This window comes from Euprymna scolopes, chromosome 10 (genome assembly GCF_053919585.1).
Source record: "Euprymna scolopes isolate OS-2025 chromosome 10, ASM5391958v1, whole genome shotgun sequence".
NCBI classification, from domain to species: Eukaryota; Metazoa; Mollusca; class Cephalopoda; order Sepiida; family Sepiolidae; genus Euprymna; species Euprymna scolopes.
Genome location: NC_136491.1, coordinates 146,104,231 through 146,120,513, shown reverse-complemented (window position 1 = coordinate 146,120,513; position 16,283 = coordinate 146,104,231).

The window sequence follows — 16,283 nt, the reverse complement described above, 5'->3', positions numbered from 1 at the left end:
AGGAAGAAATGGAAATATATCGACCAAAAACTGAGTAATTTTCGATTTTGTCTTTTCAATGTTTAATATCTTGCTGTTTTTTATTAAACATTTTTCTTGATTTAAACAATAAAACGAACTCAGTAATTGACAACACGAGTTATATGTTTAGTAAATTACAGAAAATATGTAATTTATGTAATTATTATAAGTATAATAATGTTCCGTCTGTGAAAGCATAAAAGTATACAGGGGCAATTCCAAAATTTTGAAAGCTTATATTCACAGTTATCAATTCATATTAATATATCTATAAAAGTGAGCATTGTATGTCATGACACTTCTCAACCTATATACTCAACGAATATTTTTATCAATAAACTTGAAATTTCGTATATAGAGTATTGTGATATGTGTAATTTGTTTAATTAGTTTTCATCCGTAAAAAGGGATGTTAATTGGTAAAAATTGAAAAATTATTACGTGGGATTCATCGGATATTTATCTGTTTGCTGTTTTACGACTGCGCATGCGAGAATAATCTACATTATGTTAAGAATATATAGGTTTGAAAATATTTGTAAAGACCGAGTCAAGTAAGGCTAATGGTTATCGTATTTGACACACTGTCTTCAGGTTTCGGTTTCGATCTCAGCTCGACTATGTTTTTTTTTTACTTACTAAAAGTGAACTAGTTAGAAGAACATAATACTCGCATGAGTATATATATATATATATATATATATATATATATATATATATATATATATATATCATATATATATGAATTTTTTTTATTGCATTTTCACCCCACACAAGGCACATTGCCACTTTGGTGTAGGGGGCTACTATCAGGGGAAACATCTACTGGGGTACTATGTAGGGATTTGGGCAGCAAGATGTTGGTTCACGTTGCACTTGAACTTATGCATGTCAGTACAGTTGGGGAAGCAGTGACCTGGAATGGAATTCCAAAGTCTAGCAGTTCTGGGGAAGAAACTACTGGAGTAGAAAGATGTTTTACATCTAGGGATCTCTACAGTGTGGGGGTGGGATTTCGCAGCTTGTCGGGTCTGCGAGGTTGTTCACGTCGTGGGGGCACAAGTGCCTACAGTTCATCAGAGCATTCACCATTAAAATACTTGTAGAACAGGCAGAGGGATGCAACGTTTCGTCGATGCCAGTTTAGGGCCTATCAGATTTGCGACTCTCTTTTGAACCCTGTCAAGGAGCGAGAGACTAGTAGCCGATGCACCAGCCCAAATATGACAGCAATACTCCATACATGGGCGAATGGTGGCCTTATAGAGGAACAGGATACTTTCGGGTGTTAGTAGTTTTTTAGCACGGTAGAGGGAGCCCACCTTCCTCGCAGCGGCCCTGGCAATGCCCTCGATGTAATTGTTCCAACTCATGTTTCCTGTGAACGTTAGGCCAAGGAGCTTGAAAGGAGTACTCTCAGATAAAGAGTCGTTGGCCATTGCTATAGGTGGTAGAGAAGGTTTCTTGTAATTATTGAATGAAACCAGTTTAGTCTTGGCGGCATTGAACGTGACCATCCATTTTTGTCCCCATTCCACTGCTGATTGGAGGTCATCCTCTAGTGTTTCTGCCATTACTTTAGATATATGTTCATTTGTTTTCCTGCCGTGCCTGCTATAGAGTGTGATTTCATCAGCATATATACCCATCTCAGAGGCAATTTTGTCGGGGAGGTCATTTATGAATATCAGGAACAGTAGAGGTCCAAGGATAGATCCCTGGGGCACTCCTGCATTTATATCGTATTGTTTAGATGTACGACCGTCGAGGACAACCTGGATTTTTCTCTTATCTAAGAAGGATTGAATTATGTTAAGTATTCTACCAGTTATACCGTATGATCTCATCTTCCTGAGGAGACCCTCATGCCATACCCTATCCAAAGCCTTAGATATATCTAGAGTTACCGCTCTGCCCTCTCCCGCTTTGTCCAGTGAATGGTATATGCGTTCAGAGATTACAGTGAGGATGTCTGCTGTGGAACGGGCTTGTCTAAATCCATATTGTTTGTCAGTCAGAAGTTTAGTGTCTGCAAGGTGCTGGACTAGAGCATGGTTAATTAAGGTCTCAAATATTTTGGCAAAAAGTGGGAGGAGTCTAATAGGGCGATAATTTAATGGATCAGTTCTTTCGCCAGAATTTTTGAATACTGGTAACACAGAAGCAGTTTTCCAACAGCCCGGAAAGCAAGAATGTATTTAAAGAAATAAGAATACAAAAAGTATAAAAACTTATAAGTTTTCTATTTGTGACGTGCATGAATACAAAATAATATTATGAAAAAAAAAAAAAATTTTACAAGTACATAATTTTGGATCAATCCTTCAGTCTTCACCAGTGTAGTAAAAGTATATATAATATATATATATATATCCATATATATATCCATATATATACATACACGCACACATACACACACACACACACACACACACACATATATATATATATATATATATATATATATATATATATAAACTCTGATATTATTGGAATTCAAAAGTTAAGTAATAAAGTTTACTGAGATTAATACAAGAGGGCTCAATTACAAAGTAGAGCAAATTGTGCTCTTTATATGTTTTTACATAAGAGTAATACGTTGCTACACAATAAACATGTTTCGATCAGCTAGTTACCAGAAACTAGAGACCTCTACATGCGATACAGCTTATACGAAAGCAAAGTTTGCAATGGAAATCCAAAGTTTTCCTCGTTACAAGGAGTGAGTATCAGGAGGTTCCATCAAATGTTTTCAAAAACAAAGATTTGGTTGTATGTAAATAAGATCCAATAGGTGTGCAGATTTTAGTCTATGTTTACATATAGGAATAAATGAGAAAGGGCCTATGGGGTTTAATAGGGGGGGGGGTTCAGGTAATGAAAGACTAGAAAGAAATGTATACGTATGCGTGTGGGATAGCCGCTCCAAATCTTAAACATACTAGTGTGTATAGATTCAAACACTGCGGGAATGTGGATTTGGAATATCTATTCTAAAATCAGAATCAAGCGAGGTTATCAGTTATAAAAATGCTTTTAATTTTACTAGAATTTTTATGTAGTCAGAAAATGGAAGACTTTCGTTGCTCTCTTGTATATCCCCGCTCTAGGACTATCATCCCTACTTCAAATCAGTGAAGAGATTAAGTAATGAGGAATACACAGAAAAGAGGAAAGGGAGAACAGACGAGAAGCAAAAAGAAAGAAAGAAGGGAAAGAGGAAGACTGAAAGGGGAAACGATAAATGATTTATTGGTGGTGATTCTAAGGCATGCCTTTCTCCTTTTCATTCGTTCCCATCCCTATCCACTCTTCCACCGTCACTCCTATCTATTGTCATAGCTTTTTTCCTGTATTATTTACGCAAAGATTTGGAAGTTGTATAGTAATATAAATAATAATAATAATAATAATAATAATCTATTCTGTGTTAATCTTTGTGACTTATATATTCTTTTTTCTTTTATCTCTTGCGTTTTTTCCTTTTCTTTGTCATTTACCTCTTCACTGGCTATAAGAATATTCCAAAATATTAGAACATAATTACCTTATATTTTAATAAATTCAAATAATTCCATCTTTTATCATAAACTCGTATATTTTACCTAACGCCGCCATCTTGGATTTTAGTTATGGAAACCCAGTCGTGTCTAAATATTTATTTAAATATCTTCATGACTTTTAATGAAACTAGACAGACAAATACTTTTTTTAAATAATTGAATTAAATTTTAAATTAAAGTTTAATTACAAACGCCTTTATAATTGTTCCTTTATAATAATTTATCAATGAAGCTTTACATTTTTCCGAATACTTTTTAAAGGTTAAGAAAAAAACATGTTTTTCTATATTTACATCAAACATAAATTTTTGTCATTATATTTCTCAGTTTTAATATCACTTTATTCGGTATTTTATTTCATGATTAAAATCACGTTTCCTTTCTTATTTTATAGTTAATGATAACTAATGAGCCACACTCTTTTACCATAAAATAGACTATACGGCATTTTCCCCAATTCTTTATTGCATAAATCAGGACTAGCAGAAGGACTCTCGATCATAAATTTAGCCACAGAATAATAAAGGGATCCCCGAACTTAAGCTACATTCGTCAAGAACCCCAACATCAAGTCCAGGAAAGATAAGGGCACAAGGAGGAACCTTTCTGATCGGGATCTTCGAAAAATTCGTAGAGAGATTGTGCGCAACCCAAACAGCACCAGTGCAACAATTTTTGCGAGGGCTGGAGTCTTACCTAGGTCCAGACAAGCCCGATGCAATGTACTGAATGAAATGGCAAGGAACATCAATCCTATTCCAAGGCCTCCATTGAGCCAAACCCACAAAGAAAAACGATTGGCTTGGGCACAAAAATATATGAAAATGGATTGCCAAAATGTTCTGTTTACAGATGAGGCTCGTGCTACCCTTGATGGACCGGATGGATGGGCCAAAGTTTGGAATCCAAATGGAACTCCAACGCCTTATAGATTTCGTCGCCAACAGGGAGGTGGAGGCATAATGTTTTGGGCGGGAATTATTGGGGATAAGCTATGTGGACCATTCCGAGTGCCAGAAGGTGTCCAGCTCACCAGCAATGCCTACACTGCCTTTCTAAATGAGAATTTGTTACCATGGCTAGATGATCTTCCCTTGTCACGTCGTTTTAAGATTATTTTTATGCATGAAAATGCCCCATGTCATGTTGCTAGGGCAACTACATCCTTCCTTGGATCTCAGAGCTTTGTTGGAGAAACCCTCATGTCCTGGCCACCGTGTTCTCCGGACCTTAACCCCATCAACACCTATGGTCAATATTGAAACGAGGAGTTTATGAGGGAGGAGAGCAGTTTTCTTCGAACGATGCCCTTTGGAACAAAATAATCGACGTTGCCAGAACCATTACTCTATCTCAGATCAAACAATTGACCTCTTCGGTGGACAAAAGGTTGTTTAATGTAATTTCAAAACATGGGGGATATGTGGACAAATAATTCGTTTGTTTGACACTTAGCCCTCGGAATGTTCCTTTGATTTGGTTAATTTTCCCCAGAAAATGTGTTCAATATAAATTTATGATTCTTTGGTATTGTTTTATTGAGCTAAAACATTATCTTAGAAGACTTGCAATAAAGCGATGGACGGTGAAAATTCCTTGAATATTAAAAAAATAACATAACTTTTTAAATATAACATGAATTTTGATGAAATTTTAGGATTTATCTCACCTTAATACAGTCCTTGGGTGGTGCAATTTTCAGCTTTTTATAAATTATATTTAGTGAAATATTGATTATTTTGTAATCTGCAATAAAGCGATGGACACAGTTTAGTATCAATATTAAGAACAAAAAATGTCATGCTTGTCGATTCAAAAGACATATATAGTTCCAATATGTGCGCAAAACAAACAAATAAAAATTATGTGGCACCTAAAAAAATTTAAATTAATTAAAATTTTTCGCATGGGTACTTTCATTGATAATACATACATGAAAGTCTAGTCGCTTTCGGAGTAATATCCTTCTGCTCCAATGTACGTGCTGTGCCGTACTAACAACTTCTGGACAGCCCCATGGAAGTCCTTTTATGTGAGAGTGTCAATAATACTCGTTGCAGCTTCTTTCATTTCCTCAATTTTCTCATAACGAAAGCTTCTAAGGTTTTCCTTGAGCTTGATGTTCATCTTGGTCAAATAGTTTGGGACAAACTTAGCGCAAATCTTCCGCATCTTCAGTTCTCCGCGAATAATTATGTTACAGTTCCCATACTCACATCAAACTGTAGACTTATTATCTCTGTAGACACACGGCGGGTCTTATCCAAGAGATTATTTATTTGGTCAGTTCACACTATCGTTTTCTCTTCCGTACTTCTCTCATACCTCTCATCCTGCCTCACAGACTCCCTGCCTTCCTTGAATCTCTTATGCAACTCAAACTTTGAAGCTCGATTTGTGCAAGATCGCCAAAAAGCAGCCTAAAACATTTACTAAGTTTCTGTGGCATTTTTTTCAAGTTTAAAACAGAATATTATTGCATATCGTTCTTTTAAATTATCCTTGCCTCAAGATTTCATTTTTGAAATGTATTTACTGTGACAATCGCGCTTTAATAGCGTGTGTTCCAATTTTATCTGTAGCTCTCCATTTGAACCATGAAATCATAAGTATTTGTCAGTTATCTCATAAGCTTATTGTAATAGCATACTGAATTTTCAAGAATCTGCAACAACTTTAAATATTTGCGCACAAAATTCTGGAAACTTATTCAAATGACCTCGTAAATGTCGAACGGTAACTTGTATGAGGTGTTACTGAACGCTGTTTCCTTCAACGTAAAAGCAAAAAATGAAAAGTTTTTGTCATGAGTTTACTGGATTAATTTGGAATTTTTTAACATTTGAATACATAATTCTGCAATGAAATAAAAGGTATTACGAAAAATTCAAACTAACTTAAAAAAAAAAAAAACTTAAATAGAAAGTTATCAAAAATCTTTTTTAGAATGACTCGGATTTTTTATAAAGCTAAGGCAAAGTTCGACTTTAGAGAAAATGTAACGCCAGTTCTCCGACCTAAAAGATCCGCTCTTTATGCTTCGGTAGATCGACTAGAAAAACACATCGACTGTTTACCTAAAGAAAACTAATAAAACCAGAATCTGGTATTAATGATTGTTTCCTTCGGGCGGCGGAAAAAATATTTTGCAAAATTAAATAGTGGCCGAATATTTTCTAAATTAGATTTTCAAGAGGCATATTTGTAATTTTCAATGGAATGATTATTCATAATTACACATAAAGTGTTATTTAAAAAAAGACTCGAATATGGAATAAAGATAACATCTGTCATTTCCAACAAACAATGGATCCTATTGTAGCGGACGTTGGCTTTGCATTAGATTCTTTAGATTATATTCAAATAAAGCTGATAATCGCAAAGCATCAACACACGTCATTGAAGTATTAAATGATTGAGTTATTCCTGGACATGAAATATATTAACTTTTCTACAAACATTGCATATCAAGAAAAGACAGTTGATGAAAACAGTAAGACCACAGATCTAAAACTAGTCAAACTCGATAAATTAACGGCCACAGAAACTAACATGTTCTCATTACAATCATTTTCAGATTTTCAAATTATTACAATAGCTATATATCAGATATCTATAATTTCAGAACACTGTCAAATCATTTTCGAAAAATATAAAGTGAAGACAAACGACTGTTAAAATTTATTTGTGAGACTAAATATTGCGTTCACATAAAACTTTCTTTTGACGCAAACTCTTTATAAACAATATACGTTTAAAGTGAAGCAAGTAATTTGATTTTGGGAGCAATTTTGTCACACATACAAAAAATGATTCAGCATGGTTCCAGGACAATACTCACAGCAGAAATCAAATGTTCGCAAATAAATAAGGAAACGTGAGCTATAAACTTTGCAATAAAGAATTTCAAATATTCTTGCACAGTAAAGAAATTATATTGCAAACTGACCATCGACCATTGTTAGCAATATTCAATTAAAAAGAGTGAGTACCAACGAACACTGTAAATCCTTCACAGAGAAGAGAAAAACATGTTGTTTAGCTACAATTTAAAAATAAAATTTTTACCATCAAAAAGTCCAGAGTAATACCAAAATAAATTGACACACTATAGGAGAAAGTTATTTTTTCATAAGGTCTGAGATGCGTTATTAATAATACGGTAAATGTGCTGCCAGTTACTCTTGAAGAAATAAAAATTAAAAAAAACTTACTAAGTTTCTAACAAAAAACAAAAAATAGTTTGAGTTTCAGTAAAATAAAGCTGACAGTATATTTTCATGAGGCAATGGCATATTGATGTACAAAGACTGATTCGTTGTACCTGCAATGCCAAGAAAAAAGATTTTAAAAGATTTTCTCAACGAACAGCTTGAAAATGATGAGTGAAAGCACTTATGAGGAGTTTCGTATACTGACCAGGGATGGATGAAAATATGGTGAAAATGTGCAAAAGCTGTGCGTCTGTAGCAGAAGTATCGCCAATAAAAGTCAGACAAATTGTGGTAATCTTCACATCACCTACGCTAGATCGATAAAAATAACCTTTTTCGTCTTAGTAAACAATTTATCAAATAGAAACACTGCGGCGAAAATTGTGGAAACGCAGGCTTACCTCTTAAGCGGCCTCGGTGTGCACTTTGCCGACGCATCGTCATGATGCTGAAAATGGTGCAAGATGGCGCCTGTGGCGTTATATAACAATGCAGTCTCGCCGAATCTCGTGTGCTCTCGCGCACATATGCAAATATGCAAATTTAGAGGACTCTGTCTTTTATAAAAACAGGCCAGTGAAGCAGATGATACAGAGGTGAAAACGAGTCTACAGAAAGTACTGACGGACGACGCCGCTGCAGTGAGCTGAAGTTTTGTGTGCTCTTTTTTTCTTTCCAACGCCAAACACAAAATAGAAAAACCACAATGGATAAAATACATGAACTGTTCGCAAGATTTGGCATACCGTAAACTAGTGCCTTTTACAATAGAATGCAAATTTATTTTTAAAAGAATTTAAAAATAAAAAATACATAAAAGTACACTTTATCAGGCAAGATCCCATAGTACGGTTTAGACTTTAAACAAGAAACAATCGATGTTAAAGTCGATGCAGTCATGTCCATTACAGATGTAATGTTTTTTAGAAAATTGCGTTCGTTTTTTTTTTAAACAAAACGAAAGAAAGAAAAATTTAAATAATTTGTTACAGAGTTAATGTTAGTTAGGAAATTACGTTTTGTTTATTAAAAAGTGATTCCTTTGAAATACGAAACGAAAAAAGGAAAAAGAAAACACTTAAATAATTTATGACAGATTTAATGTTAGTTAGGAAATTACGTTCGGTTTATTGAAAATTGATCCGTTGGAAAAAACAAACCGAAGAAAAGAAATAATAGTTTAAATAATTTATAGCCTAGGCGAAAAAATACTTTAAATTATTATTAAAGAAAACAACGTAGATAAAGGACGTATTCGAAAGAATTGAAAATGCAATTTACATTAGAAAACATCATATGTAGAAAGTATGAAAACACATTAACCAAATAAAAAGAATATACTAACGACACAAATGACCAACGAGAAGAACATGTTTGTCATTTATGATTCGTTTCAGGTGCACATACCCTCATTAACACATCCAACAAAACAAGCAAACAAAAACATAGCCAGACGGGGATTTATAGGAATGATGCACAATATACAAAAACTGAGGGAGGTGCTGTGACATGGCTCGTACATTCGGTCACCCACAGATATAAAAACGGTGCAACGAGCACGAAGGAGAGCGTGCATATCGAAAATATTGATGCATAACTAACGCCTACCATTTGTAAATACGTCTTGTTACACTACTAAAAATATTAGTTACCTACATTTTCTCTTATCGTTTTGTGTGATATATTAATAAGGTAGTTTGTACTACAGTTGTACTAACTTAATAATGTAGTATACTCTTCCATACATTTCTACTATTGATGCATATGGTCGGTGTTATATGCATTATCTCTTAGCGTATTCTTTCGAATTATACCTATTAGAATAGAATGTAATCTGTTTGTTTGCAAACCGGTAACCTGCAATCACTTGTGCCCCCACGACGTGAGCACCCTCGACAAACCCGATAGGCTGCTTAATCCCACCGCCACACTGAAGAGATCCCTAGATGTAAAGGATCTTTCTACTCCACTAGTTTCTTCCCCAGAACCGCTAGACTTTATAATTCCATTCCAGGTCCCTGCTTCCCCAACAGTACTGACGTGCAGAAGTTCAAGTGTAACGTGAATCGACATCACATCTTGCTGCCCAAATCCCTACATAGTAGCCCAGTAGTTGTTCCCCCTGATAGTAGCCCCTACACCAAAGCGGCAATTTGCATTGTTTCGGCGCACTGAGGAAAAGGCTTATATGCCTCCCCACAGTGACGTAGTCCACAATGCATAGTCGTTTGCATTGCTATACACAGAACGTACTGTGAATTTTGTAAAATGTTGAGATAAAATTTCTTGAATTAAACTATTAAATGAAAAAACCAAGTATCATGAATCGTATGTGCTTTAAACAGAAACATTCTTGTCATATCAAATAACCTACTGTTGATTGTATATGTCGGGTCTTTCGACTTGTATGGTAATAACACTTGTAAGGTGTTAACTTTGGGTAAAATCGTATGTTCTTATTTCATCGGATTAATTCGATCATCGAATATCGATTATCGGTACGTATTTGAGACATTCCGATACGGAACCTATCTGAGAACACTGGCAGTCACAGAAACTACATTCGTGTAAAATTTTATAAAATAGTCGCAGTCGTTTAGAGTCGAAAAGGAACAACTCACAAACGAACAGAGAAAGTTCATTTTATATATATATATATATATATATATATATATATATATATATATATTAGCATTTCAGCCCGGCGTTGCCCGGGTGTTTGGAGGTGTATGCTGAGCAAAAAAAAAAAAAAGAACAAAAATGGTCAATTTTTTAAAACTTTGACCCCTATTATGGCCCCTTAAAATGTATTGATTTTGGGCTCAAATCTAGTTATTAAGTTACATCCATTCCCAATGAACCTATGTCTTAAATTTCAAGTGGTTAGACCCAAAATCGTCGGAGGAGTTTGGTAGAGTTCTCAAAGGTCAAATCGTTGAACTTTGACCCTTTAACAGCCAAATTTCTGGCTGAAAACCGATTACATAGATTTTCCCCAATTCTCAGTATCCTGTATATCAAATTTCGAGTCTGTAGACTACAAATTGACAGAGTTATTGCGAAGGAAAATGTACACAGACACACTGACAGACAGACAGACAAACACGCAGAAACGTTCACTTATATGTATATATATATATATATATATATATATACCGCTTAGCACTAATATCTAATTAGCTATCTCCTAATTAAATTCGTTATCTTGTTCTACTTAAGAGGTCAATATGTTGCATAATTAATGAAGAAAGAATTTGTTCTATTCATTGATATTACGCCATTCAACACAGGGAGACGTTGCTTTATCGTTTATCACGTGTTTTATGAATAAGTGATAGTTTCCGTCTGCTGTAGGTGGTGGAAAAGAAGCAAAAATGACAGGATAAAAAAGGGAGATAACTCGAATCGACAGTTGAGTACGAAGACGGCAGAAGCACGTCTAATCTTTAAGCAGTTTCGACGTCAGGTCTCTTTTAGTTTTTAAAACTTTATTTACCAGATTAACGAAAAACCACGTCACATGATATTTGCTAAGTTTAGCTGATCTTGTGGCGTTTAGCCAGAGCTTGAACTTTAAGGGAAAGTAGGGTTGAATGTGACGTGGAAGTATTTTACTAATGGCAAAAGTCATGCCAACCTCTAACCGCAACATTTTTTCTAGTACGTTATTTTGTTGTTTTCCCCATTTTTTTTTCAAATATTGAATACTATCGACAGCAAGACATTTACAATTAGGAATTACAGTAGTGAAAAGCGTTAAATGGATGTTCTCCTTACAGAACTGCAATGCGAATAAACTGTCACAACAATCTATATAATATTTACGCACATGAATAGATAAAATTACGAACATTTTTTATTTAAAATTTATAAGTTTAAAAAAGAATTCCTTTTAAAATAAACATTAATTTATTTACTTAAGAATTAAAATTCACTTAGTTTCGACGATATATTGTCAGATCTGGAATACGTTTTATTCTTCTTTTCCTTCATTCCTTTTTATATGACATAGCGTAATAGTAACGTTTGTGTGGTCTTATGAGATTATCTTTTACAAATGTTACAATCACGAGGATTACGCGTGACTTGCGTGAAATCAATTAGAGACTGATATATCCGATTTAATATCGTTTAATTTAATACCGTCTCATTTAAAAATGTAAGTTCAGAAGATGTATATCGAAGTAACCTCGTTGAATTTATTTTTTTTTTAATTATTATTTATTTAAAATCAATTAAGCGCTGTACTGGTTTCGTAATTTAAAAATTAGTATTCGAATTTACACAACACTTATGCATAGAAAAACATTTCTAATTATATTTTTGTTATTCTCCTACATTTTACCATGATTTAAAATGAAGGCGTTTTTAAATAAATTAATTTTTCTCTGTGGATGGAGGTTTCTGCTAGCATTTAATATTTTTTTTCATTTATTTTTCAAACAATATTTTTATGAACAATGAGTGTTGTAAGCAAAATAAAAGATATAGGAATACACACAGTTTAAAATTGGTAGTGCTTAATAAAATAGATCTTAATAAAATAATTAACTAAATTAAATCAAAACTTAAAGACAATAACCTGAAAAATAATTAAAAAATCAGTTTTTTACAAAATGTTTATGTTATTGGCGATGAGGTTCTTGACATTTTTGGTGAGGATCAAGACGGGCTTCTCTAATACACAATAGACGATGATGAGGATGATTAGGGCTGAAGAGATTTATACATTTTACAGTCTGTGGTTTCTTATAACATATATCGTAGGAGGAGGGAGGGGTGATCAGTTCTTATAACACAGGTGGGGAGGATAATCGTTACTCATGATGGAGAGGGGGACACATTACTTAAGATGGGTTATACAAAGTTCATTAATAACGATGATTTCACATTACCTTCAATTTGGTAGATGATGACACGAAGACGGCAGTTACAAAAATATGATGATGTTCTTTTATTCCATTTGACCGGTCGAAATGATGATTACGTCCAGGAATTCAAAGTCGACTTTTTTTTTACATAGGCATCACCACTTATAAAGGCCAAGAGGCCACTCAAGGATAAGGGTTACAGAGTGTACAGTAGAAATTGGACAACATAGTAATCATAAATTTGGTAAATTTGATAACTTATATAGAACGACTCATCAAGAACTTATTTACGTTAGACTTGAACACAACCATATTGTAGTCAGCCGGAAATCAGGAAAACGGAAGACAATTCCACAGGCGTGCAGTTCTAAGAAAGAAGCTTTGTTCAGGGAATCTACGTTTAGGTTTAGGCACAGATAAAGAGTGGGGGGGGAATTATTGATAGTGTGTACAGTTAGACGAGTGTTTCTTGTGAAAGTTTGGCGAGAGGGGATCATAGATTGAAGCTCAGTCGAACACTTTCCATGAAAATAACGATACACCAGAGACAAACTCGCAACATCTCTTCTGTGAGATAGAGGTTGCAAGGAAGAGAAAAGAACATCTCCTACGAGGCTACGAAGTCTATTTTGAACTCTATCAAGGCAGGTCAATTCATTTCTAGCAGCTCCTGCCCAGATGTGGCAACAGTATTCCATCCTTGGACGTACCTGGCTCTTATATAGATAGAGAATAGCATCAGCAGTGAGATATTTACAGGATCGATAGATAGATCCGACCATTTTTCCAGCGGCCTTGGAAACAGATTTGATGTACGTGTTCCATTTAAGATCAGGAGTAACGGTCAAGCCCAGAAGCTTGTCAAAACTTGAGGCCTTCTGAAGACGAGAGTCAGGGTTTTCTCTTCGCTTCTAAAGGGACTCTCCTCTGCCTGCCTTTGCTGACTTCTCCCTCTCTCTCTCTCTCTCTCTCTCTCTATTTTTTTCTCTCTCTCTCTGCCCGACTACCCGATTCTTCTTCTTCGACTGAACTAGCTCCTCTATTGAGAATTCATTGCTGCCATGACGTCATAAGTGTGTCTGTCAACGTGATCATTATATTCTGGCTGACCTTATTTTAATTCAGTTTTCATAAAAAGAATTGAACAATCAAAATTCCTTTTACACCAACATATCTAAACTATTTTATGTGAAACTGAACAATGCAAAATTTCCATTTCTTTACCTTGCTTAAAAAGTTCAAATCCCGGTCTATCCTAATCTAATTTTCACTTATCTAATGTTTTTCTTACTTACAAGAACAGGGGGACCTTTCTTGTAACAGCGTGATCGAATGAGTTAATGACCTCATTCAATTTTACAGAAGATGAGAAGTAGGTGACAATGCAGGGATTTTAAGGTTATTTAAACAGCACATAAAATTGTCTATGAAGATTTTGGCTACTCTAAGGCCAGCTGCCGGTGGGTGCCAAAGATGCTTACGGAAGAGCTAGAAACCAAGAAGGATCAATATGTCCCAGCGCTGTCTCTCCCGCTATGAGAAATATGTTAATGGGTTTTTTGATAAAAAGATGGTAACATGTGGCGAAACATGTATTTGACATTCTAAACGGCAGTCCATGGAGTAGAAGGATGTAGGCTCTCCAGTGAAACACAAGTTCATGTCGAAGCGGTCCAGAAAAAAAAACGTGATTCTGGCATTTTTTTGTTGTTGTTGTTGAGAAACAAGGCCCAATCACGATTTTCTTCCTTGAGAAAGAAATCACTGTTAACAGAGCGGACTACTATGAACTGTTGAGGCATGTCAAGAAGAGCATTAAGAATAAAGGGATGGTTCATCAGTCAGGAGTCATCTTGATCATAACAACACAAAGACTCACACAGCATCCCAGCCGGTGTGGATCATTAACGAGCTGGGCTGAGAAATACTCTTTCATCCACCCACCCCGTTACAGCCTAGACCTTGCCCATTTTGACTTTCACCTAATTGGTTATTTTAAAGCGTCCAGACAAACACGAAGATTTCAACAATGTTGTGAGCGTCTGACTGAGACACTAGCCCAAATATTATTCTGCTGAATGAATATAGAATCTTGTATACAGATGTAAAAAGTAGGTGATATTGCTGACAGACTACGTTGAAAATTAAGCTTCTATCTGCATTAGAAATCCTTATACCGAAATTCGCTTTTATATCTTGAGAGATCCTAGTGTATAGTACTCATAAAAAAAAAACATTGAAGCGTTTATTAGGATGATCCGCATTTTCTACATTAATTAATATCGTTTCTCCTGTTACAGTTCTCTGCAATTGCTTTTTTTTTTACTACTGCGATTAATATAACATGTTCTATTTTATTGAATAGACAATGAATTCAAGCATGACTGAAAATAAATAATAATGGACTCATTTGAGTCTAAAACAGGGGATAACAAAGAACGGTTAGTTGTATTAAGAGAAATTAATTAAAAAAAAGATTATTGTGTTTTTATGTACTTTCGATTAGATTTTAATAAAATGTAAAAAGCAAATTCGACATGTAAATATTATATATGCTTTTTTTTAATACGTTACACTTTCTATCGCGACAGACATCTACGCTCTGTCTGTGTCTGTGTATGCGATTACCGCAAACGAAACAGGACATTTTTAGTAAGTAAATTTGTAGGTGACGATGGTCTTGTTGTTAACGACGCGAAACGGTAGAGACAATGAGAGGACTGCATGTAAACTGAAAGTAATTTTTGTGGAACGAACTGGAATCTAAATTAGAAAACACAGATAGTGAGTCCGTGTCATTAATCACTAGACCAACGGTAGCTACAAATTTACTTACAAAAATTTCCTGTTTCGTTTCTATGCGTGAAACTACAAACTAATGTGTCTCTACAACATGTCGTACGAATAAAGTATGTCAATCGCAGTTCATTCATGATTGTAGAGATCAAGAAACGCACCCGTTCACACACAGACGTGGCCTAATATATTTTCTACTAAAAAGTTGGGTTTGTATAAAAAAAACTTATAGATGTTATCTTGAGTCTCCGGTCTAAGGTTGTAAATAAATTGCCTCGGTTTCTATTTTCATTAATTTGTATAATCGAATGGCAATGCATACAGGAACAATGTTTTTTTCTTGAAATGGTTGTGAGTAGAAAATTATTGGGGTAACCAATGCTAACAATAGAATATTTGACTTTATACAATGATGATGATGAAGAGTAAGTAAATTGTAAAAATCAATGCACACTCTTTTGTAATGTATTTTGAAAAAGAAAGAAATGTAGAATCTATGTATATTGTTATTATGAATGAAAATTGTTTCAGTTTTTGCATATTTTGCAATCATGAAAAAATCTAGTTGTATTAATTATTACGTTATAAAGCGCACCTGTAGACAAAATGGTTATCCTAATTATTCACATGATTTATTCTGGATTAAAAAAAGAGGAAATATTAAGGTGTAGGAGATAGTTGCTATCCACGACGAAATTAGAAAACAAATAAAAAATGACTTATCAGAGTGAATATAAACTTGTCTGAATTCAACATTAATCGATGCACATTATTATTACGAATAAAATTATTTATTTTTTTGATATTTTGCAATCATG